The 6,469-nt window shown below is 49.5% G+C and overlaps 2 long non-coding RNA genes across 2 annotated transcripts; both read left to right on the top strand.

Annotated features, from left to right (window-relative positions):
- Window positions 1–1,722: 1,722 nt before the first annotated feature.
- On the top strand, window positions 1,723–2,793 carry LOC119822869. The gene is made up of 2 exons (XR_005286858.2): window positions 1,723–2,232; window positions 2,565–2,793. It is a non-coding gene; the product is annotated as an uncharacterized LOC119822869 (long non-coding RNA).
- Window positions 2,794–3,431: 638 nt separating this feature from the next.
- LOC119822870 lies at window positions 3,432–6,053 on the top strand. The gene is made up of 2 exons (XR_006020879.1): window positions 3,432–4,555; window positions 5,828–6,053. It is a non-coding gene; the product is annotated as an uncharacterized LOC119822870 (long non-coding RNA).
- The last annotated feature ends 416 nt before the right edge of the window (window positions 6,054–6,469 follow it).

Raw genomic sequence — 6,469 nt, 5'->3', positions numbered from 1 at the left:
AGGAAGTACCTGCAGAGCAACGAGGGCAGTAAGATGAGGAAGGGAGGCAGCCAAGGAAGTATGTGTTGTCAAGACAACAGTCATAGTCGTGCTGGCAAATGCCGGGGCGGAACACGCTCAGACTCATTCCAACCAAGGTGCGGGAGAATTGCAGTATTTCTTCCAGATCTTATCGACCGTTGGCTGAGGACTACTTTCAGAATACAAAGTGTTAATTCTTTGATGCATCAGACAGGCGCACGGTTGGTAATGGGAACTCTGGGGATGATGAGGAAGGGATTCAAATAAAGGAATACAGCAGCTCCCAGTCGGAGCCGAGTCAGAGTCACCGAGAACGGAAGCGGTGCTAGGACACCTGAGCAAGGAACCGAGACAATCCAATTCCTGGCTACACTGAGTGTCTCACCGTCTCTGAAGACACGTAATGACTTCTATTACACTCCCTCCTATTTCCTTAAGTGCTGACCCACATTTTATGGAGCTTGGTGCTTCTCTTTAGTGGTTTTGTCTTTTATCGCTTTGAGGGACGTTTGTCACCTGCCTGGAGCCAGCGTGAGGCTGAGACAGAGTGTGAGAGCACTCTGCTCTCAAGGCTGCCTTGGGGAGAATGGTGTCTCCTTTTACTCCTGGGTTCCCTCAGCTGCCCAGCCCTGTTCCATTTCCTGTTTCTCCCACCCACATCTGAGATTTGCTCCTCAGGTCTGGAGTCAAGATCCACTGCTCAGTGTTTTCTGGCTGAGTAGGGAAAAGAAGCGGTGAACATTTTATGGCTACCTTCATGATAGCCTCAGGACGTCACGCTAGGGATTCCCATTGTCCCCAGCCATGTCCTCCTGTGTATATTCTATGTCCCATGCCTCTTGGTTTCAGTATGTTTCCCTTTCAGGGTTCTCTTTCTGCGCTCTGGTGATATTCCTGATCCACTCCTGCCACTTGGTTTTCCAGACACATGTCTGAGTCTGTTGTTTAAAGGTATTTCTTTTCCGTCCTTGTTAGGAACTAGAGATGGAAAGTACCCATAAAAACATGTGCTTGTTCTATCATCTTTATCCAAATACCACAGCAGACAATTTTGTTTATTTGTTTTTGCTTTTTTCGAGACAGGGTTTCTCTGTGTAGCCTTGGCAGTCCCGGAACTCACTCTGCAGACCAGGCTAGCCCGGAACTCAGAGATCCATCTGTCTCCCGAGTGACTGGATTAGAGGTGTGCACCACCACCACCTGACTGACAGATAATTTTTTTTAAAGTATATTCCTAACACCGAGTGCTACAAACTTAATCCTCCTAAGAATGTGGATGTCAGCTCAGCGTGGTGGCCACACCTGCAATCCCAGGACACAGAAGGCTAAAGCAGAAAGATCAAGAACTTGAGGCCAGCCTGGGCTACATAGATCTCAAGCAAACAAACAAACAAATGTGGATGTCGGACCTATGCTTCCTTGGCACGTGGTATGTTATTGAGATGTACTGGGGCAGCGACACTGACCAGCTGTGCCCACTGCTGCAAGTATGGGATCTATGTGTTTCCCCTCAAAGCTTCACAGATCACACCAGATGGGATATATTGTTTTGTTTTGTTTTGTTTTGTTTTTGAGACAGATTTCATGCCACACTGGTAGATAACGCTGAACCTCTCTTCTCACTTTCTCTCCTAAACGCTGGGATCACATTGACGATGTGGGCACCAACACGCCTTTCTTTATGTGGTGCTAAGAACCAAACCCAGGACGTGGTGTATGGTAGGTAAGCATATCACCATCTGAGCCAAATCCCCAGCCCACTGTGTTACATGTCCTATTTATCATATGGAATATATTAACACTCAAAAATAATTTCTTGTTTGTCTGAAATTCAAGGTTAGCCAAGAAATCTGTACTTTATTTGACTGCCATGCTGCAAACTAAAGCACACAGTGTGTCCAGGATTAACCACACCCTTTGTGGAAGCCTTGGTTTTTAGGGTTCTTATTTGTTTATTTTGAAAAAGGTCACCAGCAGGGCCATGGCACCTAATGAAGAAGGAGCCCAGTAAATATTTACAGATTGACGTAGGAACCTGGTGCTGGGCTCCCTGCCCCACAGAGGTCAGAGTCCACAGAGGGTGAAAGAAGCAGCATGAACGGCATGCGACATGCCTCCTGCCACCTGGGTTTCGTGAAAAGGGCAGGAAAGGCTCCTAGGGTGAAGTCAGACCTGACCTGGGAGTAGAAGAAACAGCTGAAGCTTCTACAGGTGGTGAGACCTGAGCTGCAAGCAAGAAGCAAAAGCAGGGAGCTGAAAACAACCTAAGCTGCAAGTGGCTAAAACAAGAGTCAGGAGAGGGATGAACTTGGGACCTGAGGGGCCGGCAGGGGCCAGACAGGCCTGGGAGGATGTGGGAGAGGGTGTCACCTGTGGGAGATAGAAGAGCAGAAGGACTGAGCACAGGCTCAGTGAAGGAGGACGGGATACCTGGATCCTAATGCAGAGCTTCCCCTCTGTGGTGCAGGGAGCCTAGCACTCAGCTCATTAAGTCAGTCTGTAAATGTGGCATTATTTTTATAAGCTCTCCTTTCCCAACACAGCCCTCAGAGACAATGGACCCCAGGTTGGTTTTTGTTCCAGAGAGACAGATGCCCAGTGTGATCATAGCTACCACCTTGTGGTGATGCTCATCAAGACGTCTGGTGGAAGCCACCCAAGTCTACCTTGTTGCTAGGATGGAGATGCTGGTGGATGCCGGTGATGCTGTGATGGTGAGACACCGTCCACCCAGATCCTCTGAGGTGTAAATACATTGCATACATTACGTTATTGACTGCTCTACTGCTTCTTTATTTTGGTTTTTTGAGACAGGATTTCTCTGTGTAGCCCTGGCTGTCCTGGAACTCATTCTGCAGATCAGACTGGCCTCAAACTCAGAGATCCACCTGAGTGGATCCACTCTGCCTCCTGAGTGCTGGGATTAAAAGCTTGGGCCACCATGCCCACAGCTCATTACTGGCTTCTTGAAATAAATATCTCAAGATAAGTAATTACGCCCAATTAACGAATGAGGAAACCAAAACCAAACAACAGAAAAGTCAAGTTACTTCCTCAAAGCCACACAGCTGGGAAGACAAGAGTCTAGGATTCGAGCCCCAATCGCTTTAGCCATAAAGTCCACAGATGGTTATGACAAATCCAATAAAAAGAGTTAGACCTTGTCTCAAAAAACCCAGAGAGAGATGATGATGATGGTGATGGTGATGATGATGAGGAGGAGGAGGATGAGGAGGAAGAGAAGGAGGAGGAGGAGGAAGAGGAGGAGAAGGAGGAGGAGGAAGAGAAGGAGAAGGAGGAGGAGGAAGAGGAGGAGGAAGAAGAGGAGGAGGAGGAGGAGGAGGAGGAAGAGGAGGAGGAAGAAGAGGAGGAGGAGGAGGAGGAGGAGGAGAAGGAGGAGGAGGAGGAAGAGGAGGAGAAGGAAGAGGAGGAGGAGGAGGACCCAAATGAGAGCAAGAGACTTCCCACACTGCAGTGCTGTCATCATTCAAGTCACCCCTCTTACTCTGATGGAGAAAGTGCCCCTGGCTTAAGGGCAGCCAGCCAGGCGCAGCGGCCATGCTCTGGTCCCGCACTAAGCTATCCCTTGTCTTGGCTCCAAACCCCTCAAGGCTTCCACGTCCTGAAAAAGTTCTCATTCATTCACACAGTGAAAGGCGAAGGAAGAGGAAGCTGGGGAGAGGTGTGGGCACCTCTGGGGATCAGGACTGCTCAAGAAACTGAGAAGAGGCTACTGGTCACAAAGGGAGGGGCCCAGCCTGCTTCACTCCAAGCCAACTGTGAGTCTCAGAATCCAAGCAGAATTTGATGGGAAAAGTTATGTGAAGTCAGAACTGCAGGTGAAATGACCACTCTGCTGGGGCTGCTCCAGTGGTGGTTGCTCCAAGTCCCATAGGTGGGACAGGGGAACTTGGGGGAGGGGCATACACACATGCGAGATTATAGGAAGAAATTGGTTATTTGCTTATGGGAGCTGACTGGGTAAATCCAAAATTTGGAGGGCAGCTGGCAGAAGGGCTGCAAAGAGCAAGTACAATTAGCCCTGCTGTTCCTAGCAGACCTTCCTCGGCTTCCAAGAGCCTCAGCTATTCTTAGAGGACTCCTCCACAGATGGACTGAGACCCACCCAGCTACTAGGTGACTAAAAGGAATCATAAGCTGGGGACAGCTAACAAATGCCCTCAAGTAACTCCGTAGTAACAGAGACAGTGCCTAGGGCGTGGATGTATGCAGCTCACAACCTAGCCGAGTTCACAAATAACACAGGCCTCTGGAGCGGCTTAGGTCAACACGTGTCGGGAGGAACCTGGGCTCCCTCACATGTCCTAGGCTTGAATCTGCTCTGCCAACATTAGCCTGTTCAATCTTGGTGAGCTCCCTATGCCTCAGTTTCCCGACCGTGAAATGGAGATAGCTATAGTTATATATGTGGTACGGCTGTAACGAAAATCAAAGGCACAAGAACGTGAAAGGGGCTTGAAACCGAACCACACAAGCTCATTGTATAACTCTGCTACCCTGAGTGCCTCACAAGGTAAGTGGGCAGGCCAAACTCCTGCACCCTGGTTCCAAAATTGGTCTTGGCGTGTGCACACCCCCTCTAGGAAAAGAGAAGCGAGAGGGCTTGAAGGGTGCTTTCATCTTTAGGGACACTGGCAGCTTTGTTGTGGAGCTTTGCAGCACAAGCAGGTTTATTTTCTCCATCAATTAAAGGATACTTGTAGGAGGCACGTGATGGGCCACCACCCATAGCTCTCTGAGCAGCGATGGAGGCAGGCCACTCCTCTCGCACCGGGAGGCAGGAGCCAGCGGCGAGCAGCCTCCAGGGGGCGCAATAGAGCTTCTGCTGCGGTCGCGGGTGGGAAGCTCGGGCGTCTGGGCGTTCTTGGAAAACCTTTGGAAACACTGGACTTCCTGCCACGAAATGGGTGGGGACCGCAAGCGTTTGCAATCCCGGGTAACACTGCGCCTGTAACTCCATTCGCACTGCCAGATTCGCACACCTATCACGTGGCCCTGTTTGCTTTACAGGCTAGTCTGAATTTCTTGGAGCCAGGCTGGTTTCTCTTGGGTCCCTGGATGACCCAGGCTTTCGGTTTAATCCGTTTGAACATGCCTGTTATCATTTACCCTACTGCAGTCCAGGCGCGTTCCTTCGACTCTGCAGACCACGCTGTGATGCAGGATAGGAAAGGCGTCCGTTAAAACATGCCGGCAGTGGGAAAACCTGCAGGCCGTTATTACATGCCGCAGTGGCTGACCTTTGCCACAGCAGGCTGGAAGGAGTGGAGAGGCTGAAGTAAAGGGAGCTTTAGTAAACTAGAATCTCCCCAGCCAGGCTTTCTGAGTCACGTTGATGCCCTCGGACTGAGCCCTGCGTGGGCACACAAGAGGTAGCTCTTATCCTGGGCTGTTACAAGCCATCAGAACCTCACACACAGCCGGGCAGTAGTGGCTCAGGCCTTTAAACCCAGCACTCGAGAGGCAGAGGCAGGTGGATCTCTGTGAGTTCGAGGTCAGCCTGGTCTACAAGATTTAGTTCCAGTTCCAGGACAGGCTTCCAAAGCTACAGAGAAACCAGAACTTCATACACACAGATCCCCCAAAGATGGCAGTTGACAGTCATCTGTAACTTCAGCTCCAGGGGACCCAATACCCTCTACAGGCACAGGCGCATACACACACACACACGCACACACACACAATTAATTGTTTTAATCTTTCAAAAATTAAACGAAAATAGTAAATCCATTATATCCAATATTTTGTGAAGAAGAAGAAAAAAGCTAAATCTTGCTTTACACAGATACCTGGCAAGCAGCATGATGGGGTTTCCCGGTCTCGTTGTGTTTTCCTTGTGTGGCCTAAACGGAATAGAGCTTGCTTCTCAGTTTTGTTTGCACAGCCTGGAGCGTGCACTGCTCTGATTGAGATTCACGGAGGAACTCGGACCCACACGTACTTCACAGGAACTTGAACCCGGGATAAGGAAGAAAGTTTTAATAATCTAGCCTTTTTATACTCCACCAGAAGTCAACAAGTGGTGCTTTCTTCTTTCTGAGAAATCGTCTTAATCGTTTATATATGAGTTTTGCCTGCATGTATTTATGTGCCCCACATGTGTGCTTGATGCCCTCAGAAGACAGAAGAGGGCGTCAGACCCCGTGGAACTGGAGTTACAGACAGCTGTGAGTTTCCTTGCAGGTGTTGGGAATGGAACCCGGGTTCTCTGCAAAAGCAGCCAGTGCTCTTAACCACTGAGCCATCTTTATAGCCCCCTGTGGTAGCTTTTCTTTTTTAAAATGTATTTGTGTTTAATGTTTATGGGTGTTTTGCCTGCATGTATGTCTGTGTACCACGTGCATGCCTGGTGCCCAAGGGAGCCAGAAGAAGTTGTTGGACCCCCTGAGACTGGAGTCACAGGCACTTGTGAGCCACAATATGGGTA

This window comes from Arvicola amphibius, chromosome 9 (genome assembly GCF_903992535.2).
Source record: "Arvicola amphibius chromosome 9, mArvAmp1.2, whole genome shotgun sequence".
Taxonomy (NCBI): domain Eukaryota; kingdom Metazoa; phylum Chordata; class Mammalia; order Rodentia; family Cricetidae; genus Arvicola; species Arvicola amphibius.
Note: the sequence above shows the minus strand (reverse complement) of the source record. Positions and strands in the feature narration are given on the sequence as shown.